We start from the raw sequence: 27,209 nt of genomic DNA on the forward strand, positions 1-27,209 counted from the left end.
TTGGCGATGTAATTTGTGTATTTTTGTAGCTTAGTTTTGTTGTATGTACCTACATCCCTATAGTTGTACCAACTAAAAAGAAAATAGCAAACTGACACATTTTTTAACTTAAATATAATATGTAATACCTGTATATTTATGTTGTGTTACTTACATCAATCTATAATGTTGTTATTATGATATATTATTGAAGAATAAATAATTGAAAAAATAATGTTTAAAAATCTTACACCACCATACTTCATAATTTGATCGATATTCATTAATCATATATTAAGTACCCTATTTTTTTTATTTAATCAAAAGTATAAAAAAGCGAAATATAAGAAAAAATAAATAAATCAATGCTCAGTTTTCGAGCAGCCCAGTCTCTAAGATCCCAGCCGATAAATTACTTGTCTTTAAATATATTAAACATTATAATACAAAAAATTTAAATATCACTTTCTCTTTCAGTTTTGCACGACTTCGATAATATAGAAAGCGATTGTTTTTAACAGAAGCAATAATGAAAATAGAAGATTGAAATTATTTAATGAAAAAATGATCTCGAAATTTGCAAAACGTGTTTTTAAAAGATACAATACAAAATAAGATACCTAAATAATGTGTTTTAATTTCATTGAACATATTCATATACCTACAAATAATGATTACCTCTTGTCTTGTTTATAAACTAACAAAAAACTGAATTATATAAACAAGTCCCTCTGTGGAGTGTAGCTGATATTAAAATTAAATGTTAGGTAGGTAGTTCGTTATGTAAAACCTCGAAATAATAGCTAGTTTATCGTTATTTTTTCTTATCTAGTTACATTAAATTGACTTTGTTGATTTTTATTTGAAGTTGTTTTCTCAATATTTCTAGTCCCTTAGGTATTTTGTAATTTAGCTGCAAGCCAACAATTGAAATAGTAGTTAGGACCATTAATATTAATTAGTTAAAATCTTAAAATTTTCATTTATTCATTCATCAGTGTTTTTTTTTAATTCTATCATTTTATAATCCTCGTATAGTGCCTTTTTTAATTTATGTACTTACTGAATTAGGTGTTAGGAAGTTATACCTACGTTTATTATAAAAAAATATATATGTAGTTATTTATATCAGTTCCATCTGTCGGTTTGCAATGATTATTTGTTAAGTTCTTCATACACTGTGTTTATTGAATCGAACATGTGAAAAATGATTTTAGTAGTTCATTTCTATGTGTTTCTATGGCATACTTAGATCATTAAGTAAATGGCATAAGAAAAAGCTAATTTTAAGTAGGTAATAAGTACTAAACATTGTCTTGTGTAGTAGATGATAAGCAATTTATCTTATCAATTTATTTTCAATAATAAAACAGCTATCTACATAGATTAATTACATATTATATAAAAATATAGTTTCATAAAATCAATAATAATTATTATTTTTGAATTGCGAATAAAACAACAATAATTGAAACTAAAAGGTTTTATTAACATGATTATATTATTAACATAACTATATTATTCAACTAATGGTAACAGTAATACATTTTTTCATTTTTAAAGAAAATCTATAGGTATAAATTTATACAAAAAACGAATAACATACAACTAAAATAAAATCTATACATAAAAAAAACGTAGGAAAATACACTTGAATATTTTTTGGGTGCGATTTACAAAATAATAATCGAAGCAAAAAATATGCTACCCCGGGCTAGACGTAAACAGTAGTGCATGGATAAACTTAAAATTTTGAATAGATATTATAAAAACAGGTCGGATCAACATATTAAAGGTTAAACATATTATATAACATCTTGCTAAGACCAATAGGAGCGTAACAATGCGGATTAAGCCACGGAGCACGATGGTGGTCTGTTTCGTGCTTTCACGTGTTTCTTCTTAGTGACGCTGCTTTGAGCACCTGGCGCGTCTGGCTGAAAATGTTTAAAATATGAATAGGTACCTATTTTTGTTATCCTTTTTCACATGCATGAGTATGAGTATCAATCAAAAATCAAGAATAGTCCATAATAAAGATTACATTGAAATTCAATTTATGAATAGATATAATGAATTCTTGAAAGTCACAACTTTGGTTTTTAACAGCGATGTTTATTACAAGACTTATTGTTTGTGACGAGAGTTTTATACTTAGAAATTAAAGATTTTAATGTATTTTACAACAAATATAGTTAATAGTATAAATTTATAAAAAAAAAATATATTTTGTTCTAATAGTAACAGAGGTTGCATTGAGGAAACCATTTTTTATCAATACTTTTGTTTGATCGTTTCATAAACAAAAATTAGGCCAAAAATATAATTAACATACTTAACTGGTGATTCCATTTTGTACTGATACAAAGCCTGTTTTATATATGTACAATATTTTGACTTCAATTATTCCTTTTATTGGTTGTGTCATTCCTCCTCCTGATGAAACTGTCTTTATGTTATAGAGTAATTTGTGGCATTTCTGAAAAAAAAATCCACATTTAATGAAAACCTTCAATTTGTCAAAACTCAAATAATTGGGACCACCACATTGCAGGCAGATTTCAAATAAAAAAAAGAATTCTCAAAATCGGTTTTCCCAGTGAAAAATTATGATGTAACAAAGCGAAAAAGAGAATAAGTCCAATTTCGAAGTCGATTAAAATGTAAATTTAATCATGATGTGTTATTATTTATTATATTTATGCAGTTTAAATGTTTCACAAACAGGAATTAGGTCAATAAATATATTATGTACTTAACTTGATATTTTTTCTCATCAAAATTCTTCATCAAAACTTTATATGTACCTAATATGTAAAATATTTTGCCCTCAAGTCCTTTTATTGGTAAAATAAGTAGTATCTTTCTTCCTATGGATGAAACTGGTCTTTTATATTTTCCTATTTCTACTGGGAATCAATTGTGGCGTTTCTGAAAAAAAAAAACATTTATAAAATATTTGATTATCCTCATTTTTTATCACTGGCAATCATTTTAAACGTTTTAATACACTTTTTTAAATTTATTGAGAGTTTTGCATGCATACTTTTGTTATCTAAACTTAATCAAGATGTTATGTTTTTTTAATGCTCCTTTTTAGACAAACAGCAATTATGCCAAACAAATATAATATACTTAACTTGTGATTTAATGTTGTCATATTAAACCTATTATTTTGTGTTGTTTGTCCGTCTTCTGCGATCTGGAAAATATGAAATACATAAGTTGTATCATAAATTTAGAAAGATAATAAGAAGATTATAAAAGATAATATAAACCTATGACAAATATCCGCAAAAAGGAACACTGTTTTCAATTTTTTTGACTGGCAGCGAAGTGTTTCACATCATACTGAGCAAATTATATCTGAAACTTTCTGTATTAATGCAAAACTACCACCTCCTCCTTTATCCAGGCTTGGGACTGGCTGCGATGAGGTAGAATAAAATAATCTTATAAAATTTATTCTATTCACCCTCAAACACAGGCGGAGTTACCTAACTACCGTCTAAGTACTCGATATACACTAATTACTACTATTATACTTAACTATAAAAGAAATAAAAATTGTAAAGTGTGTTATGATTGACACGTGTTTAAGTAAAGCGTTATGCGTGTAATAAAATAAAATTAAATAAATATAACCATGATTCTATCAAAAATACATACTTAGGTATACACGTAAATAAAATGTATGAATAAAATATCTACATTCTACATCAATAATTTACACGATCTAAATTAATTTACTCTAGTTTACTCTAGTCTATATACCTATAAACTAAACTTAATTGATTTTATGTACACAAAAATATAGTTTGTGTTGTGCATGTAAGTTTATGTTAAAAAACAAAATTGATTGATCTATATAGAAAATTGAAGCATAGCGAGACAAAATATTTAAATATTACTGTAAAATGCGCTCAGCAAATGTAAAAGTACGATATTAGAAGTAATGATGTAGCGCGTTGTACTGTAAATATACGTCGGACGTGATGCAATTTATAAAAATGAAATGATAGCCCTTCGAATATAGAATAACGATGGATCATGAAAGACGATAGCGGGCGCTTTTAGTCCAACGGAAGGAATGGATCCGCGGACGGTACCGGGCCGGTGTCGGGCGGAGCTGCGCGCGAGCGGCCTCGCTCGGCGGCGAGACGTGGCCGGGCCGGCGGCGCGCCGCGGCGGGCGCAGGAGCGGCTCGGGCGCAGAGGTGAGTGCGGTGCCCCAAGTCGCTTTGCATTGGTACTGCGTCGCGCCTGCAGTGATGGTGGTGGCTAGATGTAGACAGTGTCGAAACAATAGAATATTACGATTGATAATGCGGGGCGTTTTTCTCAAGTTGTATGTATTAATATTTATATTACATCTCATATAATGTCATAATTGTGCTAACCTAACCAAAATATTTGCGTATTTGAAAAAAAATGGACAGATCACGGATACACAAAATAAAAACAATTTTATGTTCCTATAAATAATTGTTATTTATTCTAAGTATCAAATTTGATAAATGTTGAGTGAATTTTATCACTATCATGTAAACAAAATTTAAATGGATATGATTATTAATATTATTTTATTAATATACCGTGAAATATTCACAAAACGAAAGGTGTCGTTTACTTTAAAAGTCAAAGCAGTATCATGAAAGGTCGGGAACCTTCAGAGGCTGGGAAATGTTACCCAGGCATTTTTTTTTCTCTTTTTCATATAAATCGCATTTTACTTTTCTTAAAAGCTGGTACATCTCAGTAAAATGAGCATTCTTTCGATTTCTTTTGCTGCAAAGATTTCGTAGTGGGATTATGTCAAGTAGGCAATAAAAAGACAAAAGCGAAACAGAATATCGTTCATTGACAATTAAATAAAAATAATCATATTTTTACATTTAAGTTGTGCTTAAAATTCAGTGATTTAACTTTATTTACCATGGTTATTTCCGGGATACCAAATTAGGTTTATTTTTCCGAAATTAACCGAATAGAAATAATATTTATTAACTATCAAATTATGTGGTAATATAAAATGTGCTAACCCTAAGCTTCTTTTGATGCTGAGCAATGTTGTAAAATATAGATCGCTACATTATTAGGTAATTTTGCCCACCATTGTAACTTTTGTTTAAAACAACCTTCAGTGGTAGTTATAATATTTCAAACGTTATTTAATAACATATTATGAGTAAAAGTAACCTGTGTTTTCGCCATCATGCACAAACTATCAACTTGAATTTTCACCATTTTTGCCCGCGAAATCACACATGATATTCGACGAGTTACAACAAGTTGCTAATTTAAGTTAGCGACACATACGGCAGTGTTGTCAGACATAGAACCTATTTTACACCAAATACTTTGAATGTTGCGGTATTTTTGCAATTTAAAAATTTACTTATGAATTGATCTTCGGGCAAAGATATCCTTGGTAAAAAAATCACAATAAGACACTATGCATTTTCGAAGTAATTATGATATTGATTAATTGTTTTTGATAATGTAGTTTTTTTTTTGCCTTGGAAAATATTCAAGAATATGGTTATCATACTAACAAAAGATGTTTTCAACTCTTAGAGTATTTCATACATTTTACATTGTCTTACTAAAATATTGTAAATAACAAAAACTTATAGGTGATACGTAAACATAAATGTTCTACTTATGTATCTAGTAAAAACAAAAAATATATTTTATAGATATATTATATATGCATGTGAAAAAAGCAATTGATTGTAGTTAGTATAACAATTCTTCAGTTCTCGATTTAGGTTTGGAGTTTGTACGATAACCGTACTTACTACATAGTCACTTTAATTATTTTAAGCAAGCAAGCAATGAAATGTTTCAAATTACAAAATAAATAACCAGTCGACCAGCTGTATTCCAACATTAGGTACATTAAGATAAAATGTATTTTACATAATGATAGTATGTACTTTATATACAATGAGTTCTTAATATTACAGGTTAACGTTGACTTTTTTTAAATTACATATAGTATAAACTATAACGTATTAAGAAGAATTTAGAGAAGATATAAAGAAGAGAAAGAAGAATAGGCACAGTGGTGTAATTAATTAACACGAAACGAAAAGGGCGAGTTACATAAGAAGGTATAGCGAAAAAATAGAAGAGTTGCCTGATACTTTAATTCAATAAAGTTTCTCTCGAAGAAGAGAAGGCAGAGTAAAAGTAAGGAAGAAAGTTTTTATTTTTGCAATACGAATTACAATATTATAACTTTAATTTATTGTAAAATAACTGTTGACAACGTAACGTGTATGTTAATATTTTTTTTTTCATAAGTACATAATAATCGACAACCAACATATGTTTTAAACTTTAGTTCCATTTAAAACGAGATAAAAGAATAAATTAATACGAATACATTTTTTTTTACTTAATTATAAAATAAATCTTGATCTGGCTTGATTGAGGTGTTTCAAAATACTGGAATTACTAATTATACGCTATTCACATATAATATATCGAACTATTCCACCATACTTCAATACTGAATACAGTTAAGTATTTTTATGTAAATTAAAATTCATTAACTCCACTCGCTTGCAGGATCCGTGCGATCAACCCCACCGGGTGAGACCCTTTTGGGAAGCCCAGCGAGTGCGATCAGCAACCGGATAGAATTCATGTTCTTGTTTGGATGTCGTTTCAGAAAATATTATCATACAAATCAATCATAAAAGCATAGCCTTCAGTGTTGTATTTGATGTCGTTAATATTAGGATTTTAGTTTCATGTTCGTTCGGTTATAATTTGCACTTCAGTTTAGTTCCAAAACTTTGTGACCTCACATACGACGGTAACTGGATCATAATGTCATTTTTTTTAATTACATATATTATATTTACCTTGAACTTTCACTGTGATAGTCAATTTTCTTATGTTTTGATTACAATGGCTTTTATCAAGGATTTTGTCCACTTACGACGTTTCCTTTGGTGAACAGAAAATTTCTTTTGTCAGCTTCGAGACATTTTTGGAGTGAGAAAAAGTCATCATGTCACTCATGTTTGTTTGGCTATTGCGTCTGACCAATGTTTTCATTGCTTTCTATAATAGTAAAATGGCTATTTTAATTAGATAACGTATGTAATTCCAGTATTTGTTTCTTGTTTCGTTGATGCGGCAAATATATTCTTGATGTTCTATCATTATTATTTTTTCGTTTTTTTTTTTGTTATTTTTTTTTGTTTTTGTTCTTTTTTGTGTGTGTGTTTTTTTTGTCTTTTTTGTATATTTCTTTTTTTCTGATATTTTTTTTTGTTTTTGTTCTTTTTGTGTTTTTTTGTGTTTTTTTTGTATATTTCTTTTTTTCTGATATTTTTTATGTATTTTTTTTGGTAGCTATTAAACAATTTGCTGTTTTAAATAGAATAATTAAAAATATATTTTAATTTATGCAAATTAAAGGCATACGAAATAATCTAAGAAGTGAAACTGCCACCCTTTATATTATTTACGTTAGTAACAAATGCTTGAATTTATTCGATGTGATGAATAACCATATTCTTGTTACAATATTTTTTACATAAAATACTCGTAAATGCATATGCATGCTTTTTGCGCAGGTGTGATTATTATAATACATAATCTGTTATCAAAGTTTCAATTTATGAGGATTCGGGTATAATTTACAATTTAAGTACTGAAAATGTTGTATATTATTATACCCAATCATAAGCTTTGCTTTGAATAGAAAAGAGGAGACAAGATGTACTCCTAATGTTTTATGGTGCTGAATTTATATTTCGATACTTATAATAAAATAATGTTGATGATTGTTCCTTTATCTCCTCGAGAAGCATAGGGCTTCAGTATATAGTTCATTCAGTAGATAAATAATAAATTAATAGTAATAAAATATTCATAGATAAATTAATAAAGTGGTTGGGTACTGAAAATGTGATGATTGGCGTACAATGGGTCATCAGCTTTGCTTTGAAGAACACTTCAAGCAAAGAGAGACGAGATGTGCTACCAATGCTTTATGGCAACGAGTTTGTATTTTGATAAATAATAATACTAATAAAATATTCATAGATATGTAGAGGGGTTGTGAACTCAAAGACTATTCGGATCGTAATAATTTTATTTTGCACACAATATCCGTATTTATACAAAAATCGACCAAAAACAAAACCAATCAGAATTGTAATGTTGAAATTGAAATTTAGAATGCGCTCTGATTATGAAAAAGAATGCGCCGGCCTGTACACAATATGATATATATAAACTCTATGCATGTCTCCCATAGTGTCCCCCCTCAAGCGAAGCGAACATTTTTCTTGACAACGCGTCCACTTCTTGTAGTGTAGGGACGTGCCTTGTCCGTGTTGTAGTCTGTAGCAGGCACTGACGACGTAGCACTCGTAGGTGTAGGTGTAGATGCTACTGCTGTGCTTGCCATACCTTCAACCTCTTCGTTTAATATGTATGCAGGCTTGAGTCTGTCAATTGATACTACTGTAGTCCGAAGTGGTAACTGTATTTGGTAGTACTTGTCGTAGCGCTTCAGCACTTCATAAGGGCCGTCATACGGCGGAGTGGTATGGTGCTCGAACTGTATCGTTCCGTATGAATACATGAGTACACGTAGACAAATCCTTGTAAATAAATGTTGCTCGATTTGCGGGGGATCGTTTAGTCGGTGTGAGTATAGCCATAGTTTCTGTCAGGCGTTTCACGTAGTCAGCGTCTTCAATACCCGTCCGTGTAGGCACGAAGAAATCGGAGGGCATGCGCAGTGTAGTGCCGTAGGTCATCATAGCTGGACTCAAGTTGTTATCTTCTCTTATAGCTGTGCGTAAACCCAGCAGTACTGTCGGTAGTTCGTCTGTCCATTGACAAGTACTGCCGCGAGCTATGAGCGCGGCTTTCATAGTGCGATGCCATCGTTCGATTTGCCCATTTGCTTGAGGATGAAATGCCGTCGTGCGTATTCTTGTAACCCCAAATCTTTTCATGAGTGCCTTAAATAAAGCAGATTCAAATTGTCGACCTTGATCGGTAGATATGCGTAGCGGGCAGCCGAAGCGTGCAATCCAGTTCTCGTACAATGCTTTCGCGACGACTTCGGCAGTTATTTCTTGAATTGGAACTGCTTCAGGCCATTTTGTAAGACGATCAATGATGGTAACACAGTATCGGTAATCTCTTGAGAGTCGTAGTGGACCGACTATATCTATGTGTATGTGTTCGAAGCGTTGCGAAGGCGGGAACTCTGCTAAAGGAGTGACGACGTGCCGGTGAACTTTTGCTCGTTGACAGCTGATACAAGACTTGGCCCATAACGTAGCGTCTTTATTCATAGCTGGCCAGAAAAACTTCGATGTTATTAGTTTCCGAGTAGCTCTAATACCAGGGTGGCATAGTCCGTGTTGAGCGTTAAATGCCATATAACGGTATGCCTTCGGTAGAAAGGGACGGGGCGATGCGCTTGATAGCTCGCACGTGATTGGTCGATCGAGTCCGGGTAGCGTGACTTCACCGAATGTTAAATTTGTTTGAGTTTTTAACTTTCTGAGCTCTTCGTCGTTACTTTGGTCGATGGCTAACTGCTTGTAGTCGATTACATTAGGGCATTGGATCTCTTCGATGCGTGACAACGCGTCGGCGACTGTGTTCTCTTCTCCTTTGATGTACTTGATACTCGAACAGAATTGACTTATGTAATACAGCCGCGTATATTGCTAATAATTCGCGAAAATACACGCTGTAGCGACATTGCGTAGCATTCATTGCTTTAGAGAAAAAGGCTAGCGGTTTCCATCAATCTTTTGTTGAAGTACAGCGCCGAGACTATGATCCGAGGCGTCAGTCATGATGGCAAGGGAGCAGCCAGGAATGGGAAAACATAATGTTGTCGCTTCTGTGATGCTTTGTCGGCATTTCTCAAAAGCTTCAATTGCTGCAGTAGTCCATTCGATAGGCGTTTTGTCATTCTTCTTTTTGTTATGTAGATACTTGTTTAATTCATTTTGTAGATGTGCTTGGTTCGGTAGGCAGTCTCTGTAAAAGATGGTAGCAACCTGGACTGGATGTAGACGGGGGCCAGCTCGCAGTGCTTTTCTTCATGATGTAGTTAGTCTTTTTCTTCCATGTTTTCTTTTTGCTCCGTCGGAGGTCACCAACTATAGAGGGGTTGTGAACTCAAAGACTATTCGGATCGTAATAATTTTATTATGCACACAATATTCGTATTTATCACGTATTTATACAAAAATCGACCAAAAACAAAACCAATCAGAATTCTAATGTTGAAATTGAAATTTAGAATGCGCTCTGATTATGAAAAAGAATGCGCCGGCCTGTACACAATATGATATATATAAACTCTATGCATGTCTCCCATAGATAAATTAATAAAGTGATTGGGTACTGAAAATGCGATGATTGGCGTACAATGGGTCATCAGCTTTGCTTTGAAGAACACTTCAAGCAAAGAGAGACAAGATGTACTACCAATGCTTTATGGTATCGAGTTTGTATTTTGATAAATAATAAATTAATACTAAAAAAAATATTCATAGGTAAATTAATATAGTGGTTGGGTACTGAAAATGTGATGATTGGCGTACAATGGGTCATCAGCTTTGCTTTGAAGAACACTTCAAGCAAAGAGAGACAAGATGTGCTACCAATGCTTTATGGCATCGAGTTTGTATTTTGATAAATAATAAATTAATACTAATAAAATATTCATAGATAAATTAATAAAGTGATTGGGTACTGAAAATGCGATGATTGGCGTACAATGGGTCATCAGCTTTGCTTTGAAGAACACTTCAAGCAAAGAGAGACAAGATGTGCTACCAATGCTTTATGGTATCGAGTTTGTATTTTGATAAATAATAAATTAATACTAAAAAAAATATTCATAGGTAAATTAATATAGTGGTTGGGTACTGAAAATGTGATGATTGGCGTACAATCATGGGTCATCAGCTTTGCTTTGAAGAACACTTCAAGCAAAGAGAGACAAGATGTGCTACCAATGCTTTATGGCATCGAGTTTGTATTTTGATAAATAATAAATTAATACTAATAAAATATTCATAGATAAATTAATAAAGTGATTGGGTACTGAAAATGTGATGATTGGCGTACAATGGGTCATCAGCTTTGCTTTGAAGAACACTTCAAGCAAAGAGAGACAAGATGTGCTACCAATGCTTTATGGCATCGAGTTTGTATTTTGATAAATAATAAATTAATACTAATAAAATATTCATAGATAAATTAATAAAATGGTTGGGTACTGAAAATGTGATGATTGGCGTACAATGGGTCATCAGCTTTGCTTTGAAGAACACTTCAAGCAAAGAGAGACGAGATGTGCTACCAATGCTTTATGGCATCGAGATTGTATTTTGATAAATAATAATACTAAAAAAATATTCATAGGTAAATTAATATAGTGGTTGGGTAATGAAAATTTGATCATTGGCGTACAATGGGTCATCAGCTTTGCTTTGAAGAACACTTCATGCAAATTTTTAAATTGCTAAAATACCTTCATACTTTGGCAACATTCAAAGTATTTGGTGTAAAATAGTTGGTTAATTTGTTTGTCAACACTGCCTATTGTGTGTGTCGCTAATTTAAATCAGCAACTTGTTGTAACTCATTGAATATCATGTGTCATTTCGCGGAAAAAAAAAGGGTGAAAATTCAAGTTGATAGTTTGTGCATGATGGCGAAAACACAGGTTACTTTTACTCATAATATGTTATTAAATAACGTTTGAAATATTATAATTACCACTGAAGGTTGTTTTAAACAAAAGTTACAGTGGTGGGCAAAATTACCTAATAATGTAGCGATCTATATTTTACAACATTGCTCAGCATCAAAAGAAGCTTAGGGTTAGCACATTTTATATTACCACATAATTTGATAGTTAATAACTTAGATTACAAAATAAAGTACAGATGGAGCATGACAACCGCCCGTCACCCTTGTCAAAGAAAATACGAAATCAAAAACAAATACGTCGCTGCACCAGTGCTATAGCGCATATAGTGTCATGCAATACGTCAAAAAGGGTTTGCAATTTTAGTATAAAAATGCCGTCTTGTGATAATAAAACGGTGTAAAATTTGTTCCCGAAAACAAAAAAAAAGATAAAACATCGTTTCACAGGTTTTCTGTAGATTATTTGGCTGATTTATTTATTTAATACGAATAATAATTTTACAGATATGAAGGAATACAAAACTTCAACGTATGTTGCCAGTATTTTGAAAATGAATTTGCCATTTTTATTGGTAAAACGGTAAAATGGTTAAAAGATCTTCAGGGTAATGCTGTTGGATTTTTCGATCGTGAATGTGATTATTATTTGTATAGTGCACTAAAGGTTCATGATAATTATAAGATTATTTTAATAAGCATAATACATTATTTTGTTACTTTTACAAAGCTTAAAAGCGATTCAATGATGGATATGATGAAAATAAAATGTCCCGTATTCTCGACTAAAAACTACCGCTATTCGTATTCATATATTATGAAAAATAAAAAATAATATAATTATTATAGTTAATATTGAAACTTTTTTTATGTAATTTATTTAATAAAAAATTGAATACAATTATTTTGTCCATATATAACTTTATAGGCAGGTACTTTATGTAATAAAAGAATTTAAATAAAAATTAAAACTTGACTTCTCATTTATGTATATAGCCTACGTCACTACCGCCACTAACATAATAATTCAGATGATTGCAATGAAACCTCACAACTCAAAATCGGTCCAACGGTTTATACTGCGGGCGTGTCAAAGAAATATTATACATACACTCGAAAAACATAATCCTCTTTTTTCCGTAGTCGGGGAAAAATTTGGGAAATTTTTCAATATCTGGCAACATTACACGCACACAGAAGCACCGTGTACGTACAGTGTACAGTTTATTGAAAATGACGATAAATTATTCGAATTAGTTCGGCAACGCTCCATCTGTCTTTTATTTTGTAATCTAAGGTTAATAAATATTATTTCTATTCGGTTAATTTCGGAAAAATAAACTAATTTGGTATCTCGGAAATAACCATGGTAAATAAAGTTAAATCACTGAATTTTAAGCACAACTTAAATGTAAAAATATGATTATTTTTATTTAATTGTCAATGAACAATATTCTGTTTTGCTTTTTTTGTCTTTTTATTGCCTACAACATAATCCCACTACGAAATCTTTGCAGCAAAAGAAATCGAAAGAATGCTCATTTTACTGAGGTGTACCAGCTTTTTGGAAAAGTAAAATGCGATTTATATGAAAAAGAGAAAAAAATTCCTGGGTAACATTTCCCAGCCTCTGAAGGTTCCCGACCTTTCGTGATACTGCTTTGACTTTTAAAGTAAATGACATTTTTCGTTTTGTGAATATTTCACGGTATATTAATAAAATAATATTAATAAACATATCCATTTAAATTTTGTTTACATGAGAGTGATAAAATTCACTCAACATTTATCAAATTTGATACTTAGAATAAATAACAATTATTTATAGGAACATAAAATTGTTTTTATTTTGTGTATCCGTGATCTGTCCATTTTTTTTCAAATACGCAAATATTTTGGTTAGGTTAGCACAATTATGACATATTATATGAGATGTAATATAAATATTAATACATACAATTTGAGAGAAACGCCCCGCATTATCAATCGTAATATTCTATTGTTTCGACACTGTCTACATCTAGTCACCGCCATCACTGCAGGCGCGATGCAGCGCCAATGCAAAGCGACTTAGGGCACCGCACTCACCTCTGCGACAGAGTCGCTCCTGCGCCTCCCACGGCCGGCCGCCGGCTCCGGAACTCACGACCTACCGCCTTGCAGAGGACTCTCGACACGCATTTCCACCTGTCACCGAGCCGATAAGGTCCAATCAAATCCATTTAAATTCCTATGAACCAAGCAACTGCTATGACTTACATATCCATGGCATTATTAAATATAAGAAAAGTTCAGTCAATTTTATAAATTACTGTCACCGCCACTGACATATAAATACTCGACAATGCGCATACAACCTTAAAACCAATAACAAACTTATACATTCGCTCTCGCATTTTACTTTAATACAAATAATTTGTTACACAGTGTTTCAACTTTAACGTAGAATCAATTCGTTTTTAAATGTTAGCGTCATGATGATAAGAGTTCATAAAAAAATACGCACAATGTAAACGTTGGCAACATGATTTAATTTTAATAATTGATTTCTGATATAGAACGGAGGTGAACAATTTCATTCCAGGAAGCCGAGTGTGTAATGCTTGCAAGTGTAACTCGTCAATCTACCAAGCAAAATGAATAGTGTAATGCATGGTGGGAAATCCCTAAAGTAACTGTGGAATGACGACGTTATTCACGTAAGGTTTACCGTCGATTAATTTTTCCCTATGTACAAGAAGCATTAAATCGTTCCTATCCCGTACGCGACCTAATGCCACGTACAACTGTCCGTGACTAAAGACGTCCGATCTTAAATCTATGCCAACCTTATTAATGGTTTGGCCTTGACTCTTGTGAATCGTCATTGCATAACACACCTGAAGGGGAAATTGCAATCGACACATTTCTATTGGACTATTATGATCAATGGGGGCTTTAAACATGATTCGCGGTATAAAAAACAATTCGGCTATTCCCGGTTTGCGAACTGTTATCAATCGAGGTGAAGTCGCTACGATTATAACTTTAGTACCATTAACTAAATGATCTGAAAAACTAAGGTTACGAATTATTATACAAATACATCCTACTTTTAAAGTGAGATCGTGTTCTGGTATACCTTTAGGGTGCATACTATTCAACACGTCTACGCCTAAATACAATTCGTCAGTGTCATCCGTAGCCGTTTTATCTACTGAATAGAAATGTAAAAGGTCGCCTGGCAAACGGTCTAATACAGTCCTATTTATTTCTCTAATATTTGAATTGTGAGTGGAAAGAATGGCCCTACCTATACAAACTTCTGGCTCGTTTTCTAAAAGGAAATCCGAAAAAACAAAATTAATTAACTCATTTAAATCAGTAGTAAATGATAAAAGTGAAAGGTCTATTAAATTTTGACAAGATCTACCGACCTTTACCGAATGTAAAGGCAAATTATTTGAACCTATTTGAAGTAAAAAATCTGAAAAAACACTATCTTCACTACACCTCTGAGGTGTAGTTAGTGAAAACGTCTTTAAACTCTGCCATAAGGGCGATGATTTTACTGACGCATTAAATATATCTGAATGACACTTGGCGTTGGTAACTACGGGCGGAATCTGACGAAAATCTCCAGCAAAAATGATAACCTTTCCCCCAAAACTTTTATTAGACTTTGTCAAGTCTTGCAAAGACCTATCTAACAAATGAATGAGGTACTTGTGTACCATCGGCGCTTCGTCGTAAATAATTAAATCGGAGTGTAGTATAAGTTCAGCTCTCTGGGTTCCGTTTGTAACATACCAATAGCCTAAATCGTCAATAGCGCTTAACGGATACTTAAACATACTGTGCGCAGTCATACCGCCGTCATAGTTCTGCGCGGCAATACCTGAACTCGCTGTGCACAAAACTACACCGTTGAGTACGCCCCTCACGTACGCTGCTATCGTATTTAATAGCAACGTTTTACCAGTGCCTGCCGGACCGTCTATATAAATAGCACTTTCGTTACTATTGCGAAAACCGTGATCAGTGAGCAAATTTTGCACATATTCGAACACTTGCCGCTGGTCATGAGACAGCTTGGGCGTCCAAACATCCACAAATTCGCGTAATCCGTCTGCATCGTGTAGAGCCTTCTCACGACCTAGTTCGGTGGTGTCATCGTGCGCGTCAGGCAAACCTTGCTCTAACAAACACGAACCATGTTTTCGCAATAGACGGTCAATTTGAACCAAGGCCTGGGTGTACGCTCTATCCGGATCGTTATTTACGCGGTTAAGTATGTCTTCAGCTAGCTCATTTTTAAATTTTTCCCACAGTGTCGCTACTGCTACCCCGTTAACAGCCAATAATACGAAAAAGTTACGCAGGCGTGGTCCGGTCAAAAAACATGAAGCTTCCTGCATAGCTATCTCGTATTCGGCTTCATCGTTAGCGATACCAACGGCTTTAGCGGCCTCCTGGAATGTGTTACAATTTGGACCACCCAAGTTATAAAGATCCCTGTAACTACGACAGGGGTGTGAAGCTAACAGTAATCTTAAATAAAATTGTTCACCTCTGTTGGGCGCGACCCAAAATAAACGCGTCACTATTTCTCCCCTCTGTCTTTTTGTCAAAAATTTTCCGTTATTCATTTCGTAAATAATTGTATTTTTTGTTGAGGGGCGGCTGGAATGAACTATGTACCTCTCGTAAAAATCTAAATATGTTAACCTATCAAATTCTTCACCGAGGGGACGATTAAAATACGTGATGAGATCCGAATTTGAATTTTGAACAGCACGCGATTCATTTCCCGCCTTAAAAAAAATAGACTGATGATTTTCTAAATGAACATCTAACATCTTTACAGTGGGCTCACGTCCCGTAACGTCAAACTCAAAAACTCTCCATGCAGCCTCACCAGAACCGATGTATCGTTTTGTGACGTACTGTTCTATTTCGTTATTTTTTAGTTCTTCTGGAACAATAGCGACTCGAGCCTCGTCTGGACCTTTAGTCATATATTTAAAGAGATATTTAACGACTGTTCGAGTGGAAACTGATTCTAAATTTAAATGGCAATCGTATCTAAGAAGAAGTGCAGCGTTGTATGGTACTATCCACAAATCACTAATTTCAACATCCCTCCCTCTGTATTTAATGGTGGCTGTATTTTTACTGTTACGCTTTAAGTTAATAAACCCTTTATCATTACAATATGTGACTTCTGTCTCTGGTTTTGGGAAATAGCTTGTACATTTTTTTTTTTCACTATCCCAACATTTTAAATCTGTCCTATGCGGCGGACCGCATGGACCATGTACCATGTAATCTAAAACAGCTTTTCTTAATTTTCCATCAACTTCTGAAGCGTCAGGAATATCCGCTCTAATAAATTTATCCACATCAGTACCGTGAACGGGGCCACCACCCTCGACTGCAAAACAGATATGAGCGTGTGGTAATCCCCGTTTTTGGAACTCTATTACATATAAAATATAAACAATTTTACCAAACCAAACCCCTGTGCGAAGATCCCTCAAAAGTTGCTGTAATTTGATGTTAAAAACTCTAGCACAAATTGAAGGCGTATTATGATGACCTGTTGTTGAATTTTGTATTTCAGGCCATTTGGGATTGCAAGTTAAAGTTAAAAGAAAAGATGGCAATCCTAATCTGTTAACTACTGCCATAGCATCCATATACTTTTGCTTCATATATCTAGGCCCCCCCGTGTAACTACTTGGCAAGTAGACTCTACCAGGCACTACCCCACCCTCTCCTCGAATAGTCTCATCTACACTTATCTGCTGTAAAACTGACTCTACTTCTCTTAATGGAGCGGAACGGAGAGCATTATCCGTGTTACCTTTTTGGATGTTATACAGGTAACGAAGTCTTTCTTCTAAAATTCTACATTGCATATCAACTAACCACTCTTCAGACAAACGATTAAAATCGTTAAAACGGGGTTCGCTCAGAAGGAGACATCTTACATATTTGTTCTGGGTTAGTTTTGCTCCATTATTGTCCGTTTTGTTAGGAAACCATCCAGGGTTACCGTGCGGATACAATAATGGATATTGAAAAGTTTCATATAGGGGGTGCATTATATCTACTGTGTGAGGCTTTTTGTCTCCAATTTTCCAGATTGCAATGGCGCGAGGAATGTAACGCTCCTGCTCATTGCTTATAATGGCAGCAATCTCGTTGCCTAAAGGCATATCACCGAGAATGTTGCCATGTGTGCGTCGTGTGGTGTGCTCAAAAATGAGGTGTGCGTGGTCGGATGGTTCTTGGCTCAGCCGCTTGAAACACTCTATATAAGGGTTGTGATTATACAAGAAATTTGTAATCGATCGAATGACAGTTAAATCTAAATTTAAATTTGTAGCGAGGCTCTCTCGCTCACTGTTATCATAGATGTAAAGTCCAGCCGGGTTAGTAGTTTCTGAGTACGCAAGATCGAAAACTCTGTGATAAACCCTCCCTTGAATTTTTAAAAATGATACCCCCGTTGTCGGATGTTGAAATCCGTGTGTAACGCCTAAAGCACTAAAAGCAAATAAATTATTATAAGCCCTAGGTTTATGCAAAAAAGAAGGAAAGCTATAAAATGGTTCATTTAAAGGCGGGAAATTTTGAACGTTATAAGCGCCAGCCCCACAGCACCACTTGATACGATTCTTTTCCTCAAAGAACAATCTAGCATTACAGTGCCTACACAAAAACGCTTCCCTATCTAATAATGAAATGTTTTTAAAACTATACAATTTGACGACAGTTAAGCCGTCGCCACTCTTTGTACCTATTAAATTGTTTGAATTCCGTAATTCAACGTCTAGATTTCGATTAACTTGATTGTACCTATCTACTGCTTGACTATTAACCTCCGGATTAGATTGTGTATATCTTTGAACGGCTTGCCTATTAACTTCTGGATTACTTTGACTAAACTTTTGACTGGCCTGCCTATGAACTTCGGGATGTTTTTCATTATATTTTGTGACCGCTTTTAAATGAGAATTTGCATCTATAGATCGCCTACCTGGTCGTCCCCTCTTACGTCCTACTTCTACTGAATTTACTGATGAACTATCTGAATCTACGTTTATATTGTTTTGTTTGTGTGCTTTAGATTTATTATATTTAGCCGGTCTACCGCGTTTTTTACCTACAATCCTAACGTCGGGTAATTTTGTTATGCAGACAACGGGTGTCAGTGTTGTTAATTTAGGGTCGCGAATATTTTGAATTAAAACTTTTGGTTTTAGGGAATTTAATTTAGGGTCATATTTTGGGGGTATACCTTTATTAACTAAAACTATCGGTTTTAAATTAGACAATTTAGGGTCGTCTACAATAACTAATTGGTCGTCTACATTAACTAATTGGTTGTCTACACTAACTAATTCATTAATAATATTTACACTATGAAAATGATTTAAAATAATTTTATGAATTTGATATTGACTACCAAACGCCGGATTCCAAAACAAAAACTTTGCAAGAGTATCTAAATTATTGCATTGAAAGAGACGTGCGGCTCCTACCGAATGCGAGTTATGGACGTATTTATTATTCGCGTCTACTTTATGGCTATTAAAGATAAAATATGTATTATTTGACCTCCAAAAAGATATCGTATTATTAGCGCCGGTGAAAAGGTAGCTATGTGTGGAGTCGTTGTGTGCAGTGTGAAATATTTTATTTTTTAGGATTAATTTTAATTGTAAAGTGTAAGTGGCTATGTCGCTGTCACATGTGGGAAACAGTCCGTTGTCGATCCAACTATCGTTGTCTGCCATCGATTTAATTTTAGCCAAATAGGTCCCTACACGTATATCAGAAGGCAATTCTTCAGGATATAAATGAGGATGATTATGCGCAACTCCAAGTGGTCTTACTTGAATGTATAACATGTCACCAAAGTCTAAAATAGTGTCAATATTTTCCTGAGAAAATACGGCTCTATTTAGAATAGAAGAATAAACAGCCGCGCATGTTGCCATCGCGACACATTGTGCGTTGTTACCCTTAAACCGGGGATCGGCTTGATGCGTTGACCCTTTAATAATAATTTGACCGATTAAAATAATAATAAAAACAGAATGAGATTTTATCAAGTCAGAAGTAACATAATATGTATATAATGCCGCACAATTTATTTATAATTTGTTAAGCAAATTGAAATGTTCCAAACAAAGAATAATGCATTGTACCTATGATTATAAAATACAAATCCGTATGAAATATGTTAAAGAAAGTATCCCTAGTGAAATCACTATTTCATTTCTAAAATTTCGTAACACAAAAATATTAAGTCTATTAGATATGGGTTGAGAATGAGATTCAAGATGAAAAAGGAGTCAAAACTACTCTAAAAAAAATACTAAGCTCGCTACGAAATACGAATAGAAAATGTGGCGTCATTCTACCTTACCCCGCAATCTATAAAAAAAAATATTCGCGACGATCTACGTTTCAGTATAATATTATACTCGTATAATCAAACATATATATAGAATTATTTATCATGTTAATTTTAATCCTATCAAAAATATGTACTTACGTAATATGATGGAATGTTATTCTTTTATGGAAATAGTTTACATACTGTTATTGGCAATTATTAAATCATGTATAGGTATACATATAACTTATAATATATTTGTAATATCAAATTAAAATTAATCTCATTACCTATCAAGTAAAATTCTAGACTCTAGTAGGTTTAAGATACAACTTAGTCGTCCTTCCGTCTCCTATGTAATTCTAAAACCTGGTTTATAAATCTCGCTTTAATGTTGAAAGTAAGTACCTACCTACATCACTATCACTACATACATATACATACATAAAACAAAGTCGCTTTCTCTGTCCCTATTTCCTTATGTCCCTTTGTATGCTTAAATCTTTGGAACTACGCAACGGATTTTGATGCGGTTTTTTTTAATAGGTAGATAAGAGTGATTCAAGAGGAAGGTTTATATGTATAATAACATCCATTAAATAGTGGAGAAGTACTGTTATTTTTGAGGTTTCTAATGTGATGTCGCAAATAAATCGCTTACATTGCAAACGCAGGCTGAACCCTACGAGTTTTATCAAAATAATATACTAAGTATTGTAAACATTGAAAAGGTCTATAGAAAAGTCCGTGATGGTTATATATAATATGTATATGTCTATCTCTTATGGATAACCCACAATAACTTTTTTCTGTCATTTACTTTTTACGACAAATAATGGTTAATTTTCGAAGCGATTTTAACTAATACAGCATTAATCCTTAACCAATTAAATACCTTGAATACATTGTTCATTTAATATAGATCTATATGGCCCTTTACACCGTATGATTTAAGTGAATATTTTCGAAAATATAACAGATTTAAAAATTGCGGGACATAGCGTTTGCGGCGGTACCTACCGGCCAGCCGCCATTGCACCCGTGCGAAGCCGGGGTCGCTAGTTTTCTAATATAATAGTGTAAATTAACTTCGCTACATAATGTGAAGAATGTGAATAATTAATTGAAATTAAACCGAAAATATCAATACTTTATCTATACCCACAGATAAGTTAAAAATAAATAAATATAAAATAAAATATAATACGTTCAATTACATACAAATTTAAAAAGCGTCTGGACCAATTTTAACTACTCACTGGCAGAAAGCTTTCATTGAAAAGAAAATAGGTAGGTATGTATCCTTATAACATACGTTAAAATACAGAACATTGATATACTTACCTTACCTAACATGTGTTTGAATGATCAGAGACAATTTCATGATTTATAATAATTAATATTTTTACTATTTAAGGATATTTACAATTTTGAATGAATTACCTAATATCTAATTTATTTTTATAATAAATATAATATCTAGGTATCACACAAAAATATGGCGACTGACCGCCCGCTCGTCGCGCACGTTGCCGGTTCGCGATTCCCGCGCATTTCGATTTAAGTACAACAAATTAGGAAAAAATATATTACCGACTTATTACCTACCTACTACACTTATACATATTATTATATTTAAAATATTATCTTCTATTCTATTTTATGTTAAAGAAAATGACTTTATTCTGTAACCTATAAGGTAAATAGACACACATGACAACAACGGTAATTACGTAGGTATTAAGATTAACGTTAAACATTAGATAGGTACCAATTTTATAAAAAAAATCTTTGTTATTATTAAAAGTAGGTATCAACTTATTCAGAACATTTCAATTTGCACAAAAAAAAGATAAAAGTGATTGATTACCTACCTAACAGAGCCTTATGAAAATATATGTAGGTATATTAATTGACTTTAAACCTAATAAATTGAATAGGTAAAGCTTACCGGTAGCGATGCACGCCATTGCCGCTGCGTTGCCGCCATTGTTGCTTGATGATGCTTGGAACATGTTGAGGCACGAAGTCACGTAGAATCTCGAAGTTAGGTACTTACTGAAAACGATAAATGAATATTTAAAAAAACAAAGCATTAAATATCAGACATCACTTGTTTTTATTAAACCATTGAAAAAAAACAAAAGAATAATTCGTCATGAATTGAAATGAAGTCTTTTTATATTTTATAATTACCTAAAGTAATAAATTTAATTGTTAGTAAGAAAAATGTATAAAGAAAGACAACTAAACTCAAATCATTAATCACTCCAAGTACAATATGAGACCAATAATTAATAATAAATGTAAATCGACTTACCCTGCGAACAGACGAAAGGTTAATGGAAGAGAATTGGCGCGGGCGCGGGGCGTTTTATTCTTTTTTCCCACCGGAAGTAAAAATAATAATTGCAAACATTACGAAAAAAGTGGGAATAGACAATTTCACAGTCATGTATTTTTTTTTATTAAAATATATTTTAATTAATAAGAAATATTTAAAATACGTAATCTAATCTAAAAAATATATTAAAATAATAATAAAATAATTTAGAAACATAATAATATGTAGGTATTATATTAAAATCCAACTGTTAGTAAGGAGTCTAATATTAATTATTTAAGTTTTATTATTTTCATATTTAATTATTTTTCGAAAATATGCTATATTGAATATATTAAATACAAATATATTTATTATTTCTTTTAATAAAATATAATAATAACAATTTTATTAATACACAATAATTATAGAAGACTCTGTCTATGAATACCTTGAATATCAAATATAAAAGTCAAATTATGCTTTTTATAAACATAAACAAGAAATCAATATTTTCATAATTATTAAACACAACTAAAATATTTATAAAATTATTCTAAAGTAAAAAAAAAACGTATCGTCTTAAATAAATTGCAAATTAATAAATTTTATTCAAGTTTATTCTGATTTGAGAAAAATATATCCAATGCTGCCAACATTATACATTTTTTGGTCATAATAGCAATGTTTTAATTTAAATGCACTTGGAAAAAAGTTAGGTATACGTATTACGTGCTCGTAATTTTTTATTTCATTAAATCTGTTTTATTTTTATGTCATTATATTTCTTTTAAATATTTAATGAATTAAAGTCTTTCAATTGTTAATGCACTTTTTTACTATTGATATAAATGTCAAATTTTAAATGATCATTGTAACGTCAAATGAATAATTTTATGTCAACAAACAACTTTCCGAAAACAAATAAGAAAACGGCTTCTTGTGTCTAATGTAAAATATTATGTGTTATTTATGCATAACAAAAATATGTTTTGCCAATAATTTATCATTCCAAAAGAAGTGGATAAGAAGTTTTCATGTCATTGAATAAAAATCGAACAATGGTTAACTCGATGGGTTAACAATGAATTAAAACATAATATATTTTTATGATGAAAGAAGACTACAATGCCAATTAGTGTAAAACAAGTGAAATCTAATAAGATCAGAATATGAAAATGAATTTACCAAACATAAAGGAAATGTTTTATGATTTGCAGATGCTCACATTTTAAATTTGTAAAAGATTCCAGAAAGTTATTTGTATTATTAATATTGAATAACATAGACTGATTGACCCATTGATGGTATTATATAGATGAAAAAATAGTGTATAAATTTCAATTTGAATAACCATGATGTCTCTGAAAACTTGATAGCTATTGTTACTGTACATTTTATACTTCTTAGTTCTTTTACTATAATATAAAGCAAATAAGCCGTCTACATTTTAAACAGCATTGTTTGCTATAAGAAAAAAAGAACCGAGTATAGTAATGTGGCCGTACTCTTTATCAATTTTAATTCACCAAACATCATAAATTTAATATATCTATCCAAAAAATATGTTTCAAAAACAACATACCTAGGTACTTAACTTGGGATTCCTGCAAAAGTCTTGACAAAAATATGAAATAAAAGTTACTGTATCATTAAAATATTGATTAAAACATGGTACCTATACCTACAGTCTATACAAAGTCAAATAATATAATTAAATTAAATAAATATCATGGTTTGGATATTATGTTTTCAGTGTAAATATATTATAATGGAAACTTTTTAATGTGTTTCATTTTCTTATTCATCTAGTGTCTCTTAGTAATAATATTCATAAGTAGAAACAAATGATTTAGGTATATTGCTATACAAATAATATAAATTGCTTTCATATAATTTTTTAAAAGAAATTTTAAATTTTAATGTTAGATAACTTTACATATTGCATATTTTAAAGTAAGTACATATTGATTTATAAAATTCTCATTGAATGCTTGTTGATTATTAATTTTTATTATTCCAATTTGATTTGAAATCATATGAATATTTGAAGAGGGTAGGTAGGTACATTTTATTCAGACTTAATTTTTATTAGGTACAACATTGGTAAAAGCTAAATGAAATAAAAAATCATTATAAATAAATACTTATTAGTTATTACTATACTTACATGTTTAATGAGATAGTATAATAGGTTCTACACTTGATCTACAGATCTTGAATATTATTGTTTTAAAAATTTATAAACAATGATAATTTTCTGTTTTTAAGAATCTATACTCAAAGGGTAAAAAGGGAACTATATTACTGACTGGCTGTCTGTCAATCTGCTACCAGGCTGTATCTCTGATCTCATGAACCTTGATACCTACATTTGAAAATTTCAGAGATCATGATGTCGATGTCGCTTCGACAACAAAAATAATAAAAACCGTAGATGTACCTAAGCAATCTTGGCAAGGTCTTATAGTGAAGTTTCATACATACGGAAACCTTAGTGTTGTGAGTCCAACTCGCACTTGAATAATTTTTATTTAAATCTATGTACCTACCCACTTAGAAAATAATAGAAATAGAAATAGAAAACACTTTATTGTACAATGCACACAAAACAAAATTTACAGAAACGATATGTAACTTACATATTTAATAAAAAATTAAACAGTCCATTTCTACCTTAGATTTTTACACATTTAATATTTTTGAAAAAAATTGTTATGCAAATATACGATGGGTTTATAGACCCCATAGCAATCAATGGTCAATATTTATTCGTCCTGTTTTAACTTACGTTATGTCGAGTCGAAATCTCAACAATGGTGAGATCCGTTCGTAGAGAAAAAAAAATATGGTTGTTTAACCTCGATTTTTAATACCTAGGTACTTGTTTTAATAACATCAATAGAAATTACTCATCTCGGTTCATTACCTATATTATTATTTTATTCACAACTATGCGGGTTCTTCAACTACGCTGGCGAAGCTGCTGTCGCGCGGAGAGCTAAAAAAAATATATACCTACCTATAAGTCCGTTCGCGTTAAGAAAATAGTGAGTCATCGTTGTCCGCCGGCCTGGCCACGCCCCAAATTAGAAAGTCGAGTTCACAGTGACCAGTTGAAATCTGACCTTCGAACAAAACGGTTGTGTATTTTGCGTGACTCGTTCAACAATAAATTTTGAAAATGAATACTTCACCAATTCGAAAGAATAAAAGTGGATCAATAATCCATAGCGGAGAGAGACGCATAATTTACAATGTTTATAAGTACTTTAAATTGTGTGATTTAAATGCAACTGTGGAGAACATAGTCATAAAAACAGCAAGTGCATGCGGTAAAAATTCTTTCATAATAAATGTAACTGAAGAATCTAGCGATACTGAATAGTAATTTAAGTAATTTTAAGACATTTTTTTTCCATTAATAATAATTTAATGTTTAAAAAAATGTTTGTACTTTTTCTCCACTGTGAATACACCCTCATCCTGTAGTTGCACTGATGACTCACTATTGTCTTAACGCGAACGGACTATATCTATTTACGCATCACATTCAAGTGTTTTTTCAAGTTTCATTAAAACTTTTGATGAAAGTAAAAAGTTGGATATTGATATAATTATTAATTATGTAAAATTTTGTACTTTACGTAACGAAATCTTCAGTGATTTGAAAATGCATTATAATTCCCTATCCATTTGTTATTATCTGCTAACAGCGATTCCACAGTCAGTCGAAACTGCTTATAAATAACCTACTTATTCAAATATTTTCTACTCCGGGAGGCTGTCAACCCTCGAAGTTGCGCGGTGCGTGGGCAGCAAGCAGCCCGCGGTGCCGTCTTTTGCCGATGCTATTCAATTACCCTTCCTAAGTTCCTACTATGGAAATTTCCATACAAAATTTTCGAAAAAAAAAATTTCTGCTTTTTAGAAAAAATTTTTATGTGCCTGGAAGCGGACCAAGTTTTTGAACATTTTTTACTATGGCAACCCCGACCTAAGTGCCACCAGTTCAGAGAGCCGTTGAATTTCGTGAGGTATGGAAAATGGAAACCGGGGGTCGGAGAGAAATTCTGAGTGTGCAGTTTTGTAAATCTAGCCGATCAAAGCACAAAAGTCAATTTTCAGACCGATCGTAAAGTAACCGGCGCCACCATCTTGCTTTGAAAAATTGGCCATTTTTGAAAAAAAAATTGCGTCCAATTTGAAATTTATCGATTGCCCTGGTAGCACCCCATCTTCTTGATCATTTTTTAGTTCTACACCCCCCACCTATCTCGCGCCGTTTCGGAGAGCCGTCGAATTTCGCGTTGTATGAAACTCGGAAACCAGCGATGGAAACTCAATTATGAGCATGCCAACTCAATGTGAGGCTAGATTAAAGCCCCTGTGCCAAGTTTCAGCGCGATCACACCAGCGATGGCCGTTTTAGAATTTGTATGGCGGCGGCCATTTTTTCCGCCATTTTGAATTTTTTTTACTATCTGTGGTAATTGCTCGAGGTCTACTACAAGTTTAGTTTGAGCACCCCAGATGTAGCTGCTACCGTTTGCGCGGGCCGTTGACCGTCTTCGAGAGATGAGGGAAAGTTTCAGATTTCGGATTTTTCTGGATATCCTGGGAGCTGGGCGAGTACGAATGCATCATTGGTGTATTTCTCCATTGCACCACCTCGTCTAAATTTACGTTTTTATGTTTGCGCCAAAAATGGAAAAATTCCAAAATCGAGCGTCCCACTGTGGCTCCCTGGTAGCGTCCCAGGGTGGTGATCATTTTTAGTTCCGGGACCCCCAACCCAACT

General features: G+C 32.6%; 1 protein-coding gene and 1 long non-coding RNA gene across 3 annotated transcripts in view; one reads left to right on the forward strand and one right to left on the reverse strand.

The window, feature by feature from the left end:
- The window catches only part of LOC123690732 (long-chain fatty acid transport protein 4-like), a 51,582-nt gene that overhangs the window by 6,758 nt on the left and 17,615 nt on the right, over nt 1-27,209 (forward strand). The window lies entirely within an intron of this gene.
- Nucleotides 1,447-22,466, reverse strand: LOC123690733. Of its 2 annotated transcripts, XR_006751330.1 has the most exons (6): nt 22,406-22,466; nt 22,037-22,143; nt 3,120-3,181; nt 2,740-2,910; nt 2,315-2,458; nt 1,447-1,916 (listed from the first exon to the last, which is right to left on the reverse strand). It is a non-coding gene; the product is annotated as an uncharacterized LOC123690733 (long non-coding RNA). The 2 variants fall into 2 exon arrangements; XR_006751331.1 differs by lacking the exons at nt 22,037-22,143; nt 22,406-22,466 and adding an exon at nt 3,258-3,280.

The sequence above is a fragment of the Colias croceus genome, chromosome 3 (assembly GCF_905220415.1).
Source record: "Colias croceus chromosome 3, ilColCroc2.1".
In the NCBI taxonomy this organism is placed as follows: Eukaryota; Metazoa; Arthropoda; class Insecta; order Lepidoptera; family Pieridae; genus Colias; species Colias croceus.